Genomic DNA, 3,181 nt, shown 5'->3' on the forward strand with positions numbered 1-3,181 from the left:
TCATGCCACCCTTCTTAGGTACGCATTGAACTGGGCTTACCCATGGACTATCAGAGATTGGATAAATTAAACCTGCATCTAGCAGTTTAATAATTCCTTTCTTAACAACATCTTGCATATTAGGATTTAGTCTTCTTTGGCGTTGCACATACGTTTTATGACCCTCTTCCATAAGGATTTTATGTGTGCAATACGAAGGACTTATTCCTTTAATGTCATGAATCTTCCATGCAATAGCTGGTTTATGAGCTTTTAGCACAGTAATGAGTTGAGATTTTTCATTTTCAGTAAGAGAAGACGATATTATTACAGGTAATTCAGATTCACCATGTAAATAAGCATATTCCAAATGGTTTGGAAGTGGCTTTAATTCTAATGTCGGTGGTTCTTCTATTGATGATTTATATCGATATCTGTCTTCTTCTTTTAGCATTTGAATTTTTTCTTTTGTTGGTTCATATTCATTAGCCATGAGTGCGGCTAACATTTCAGTTTCATCAATTGGTTCAGTTCCTTCTCCTAAAGAACATTCTCATGTTCCTTGTAATTCTGGAAATTCTACCAACAATTCTGCATGTGAATTTATAGTTTGAATATAATAACATGTATCATCTGCAGATTGCGGTTGTTGCATGGCTCTATCAACAGAAAAGGTAACACTCCCGTCCTCTATACTTAGGGTCAGTTTCTTACCGAACACGTCTATTATTTCTTTAGCCGTGTTTAAGAATGATCTTCCTAATATGAGAAGAACTCGAGAATCTTCTTCCATGTCCAGAATAACAAAATCTACTGGAAATACTAAAGTACCAATTTTAACTAGCATGTTCTCCATTATCCCTCTAGGATATTTTACTGATCGATCGGCTAGTTGTATGCTTATTCGTGTTGGTTTCAATTATCCAAGGTCTAGTTTAGTGTATAGTGAATACGGCATTAAATTTATACTAGCACCTAAGTCTGCCAATGCTTCTATTGAACTAAGACTACCCAGAAAACATGAAATCGTGGAACTTCCTGGATCTGATAATTTTTTTGTTATCTTATTCAGCAGTACTGCAGAACAATTAGCATTCATTGTAACAGCCGAGAGTTCTTCCATTTTCTTCATATTTGTGATTAGATCTTTCAAGAATTTAGCATATCTAGGCATTCCTGAAATCACATCAATGAAAGGAAGATTAACATTTATTTGTTTAAACATATCCAAGAATTTGGATTGCTCGGCTTCAAGTCTCTCTTTTCTCATTTTACTCGGGTAAGGAAGTGGTGGTTGGTATGGTTTAACATAAGGTTTAGCCTTAATTGTGTTATCTTCATTAACCTTTTCAACTACCGGTTCTATTTCCTTATCTTGCTCAGGCTGTGGTTCTTGTGGAGTAGGAATAGCTTCATCAGAAATTACAGGTATTTCAGGTGGTTTAAGTGTAATACCACTTCTTGTGGTAATGGCTTTAGCTGTTTCATTCCGGGGGTTAGCATTTGTATCGCTAGGTAGACTTCTCGGTTTTCTTTGACCTATCAACCTTGCTAGGTTGCTTACTTCTTGTTCCAAATTTTGAATAAAAGCTTGTTGATTTCTAAATGCTTGAGCATTTTGTTCATTGGTTTGTTTCTGAGATGTGAAAAACTGTGTTTGAGATTCAACTAGCTTCGACATCATATCTTCTAAATTTGGCTTTTTATCATCGGTTTGTGGTGGTTTGTTTTGAAAAACAGGTCTTTGCTGGTTGTAAGTATTATTGGATACTTGTTGATCGCTAGGACCTTGTTGGTTTTTGTATGGAACATTTCGGTTATAATTCTGGTTTTGATTGTAGATCGGTCTTGCGGTTGATAATTATTCTGATAATTATTTCCAGGCCTTTGGTTTATGTATGAAACATTCTCTCTTTGTTCCATTGTTAGTTCAATACTGAGACAATCTTTTGTCAAATGTGGTCCTCCACACTGCTCACAACTAATTCGTATTGAGTGAATATCTTTAGTCATCTTTTCCATTCGTCTCTCGACAGCATCTATCTTTGCAGAAATGGAATCAAAGTCATGGCTAGAATCGGCTCTAGCCGCTTTAGATGATCTAACGATATCTTTTTCTTGGTGCTACTCATGTGAGTGGGAAGCAGTGTTATCAATAATTTTGTAAGCGTCAGTTGCGGTTTTCTTCATAATGGAACCACCAGCTGCTATATCTATGTCTTTTCTTGTAGTGATGTCGCATCCTTGGTAGAATATTTGTACTATTTGACAAGTGTCTAAACCATGTTGCGGACATCCTCTCAATAACTTTCCAAATCTTGTCCACGCGTCATATAGAGTTTCATTTGGCTTTTGTGTGAACGTAACTATTTCTCCTTGAAGTCTCACGGCTTTAGATGCTGGAAAGAATTGTTTTAGAAAATTTTCAACTAAAACATCCCATGTATCAATCGCCCCTTTAGGTAACGATTCTAACCAATCTTTGGCTTCTCCCTTTAAAGTCCAGGAAAATAACATGAGATATATCTGTTCATCCTCCACTTCTCGGATTTTAAATAGAGTACAGATCCTATTAAAGGTACGAAGATGTTCATTTGGATCTTCCTTCGGCGCACCACTAAATTGGCATTGATTAGTTACCATGTGTAGGATTTGTCCTTTGATTTCATAATCTGGCGCATTAATGTCTGGTTGAGTAATTGCGTGACCTTGGCCAGTGCGTTTAGCTCGCATTCGGTCTTCCATACTTAGAGGTTCCAGATTCTCCATGATTGAATTTGTTGAATTTGAATCACTAGAGGATTCTGATTTAATGGGTTGTTCCTCGACAATCTCCATTTGAATGATTGGTGGTTCCGGAGGAAAGATTAGTGGTTCAGGATCTCTGAATTATCCCTGAATATCCTCCGGATTCTCAATTGTGAGGTCGGGTTCAAAAAATGGATTACTGGAAATTTGAATTGGAGTACTTGGTCGACTTGATGACGATTCTTAAGAAAAATCAACGGCGACAATATTGGCTAGATATCTTGATTGAGTTACAGGTGGTGAACGTATAAAAGGTGGTGAACGTTTTGCTCGGTGCATTCACTGAATATCCTATTAGTTATAAAAATAAAAATTATATAAGTTATCAAATTAATAGACTTTTCTGTTTTTGCCCACGTTTCGAATAGCCAATAGATGCAGCAGGGAGCCAGAA

This window comes from Rutidosis leptorrhynchoides, chromosome 3 (genome assembly GCF_046630445.1).
Source record: "Rutidosis leptorrhynchoides isolate AG116_Rl617_1_P2 chromosome 3, CSIRO_AGI_Rlap_v1, whole genome shotgun sequence".
NCBI classification, from domain to species: Eukaryota; Viridiplantae; Streptophyta; class Magnoliopsida; order Asterales; family Asteraceae; genus Rutidosis; species Rutidosis leptorrhynchoides.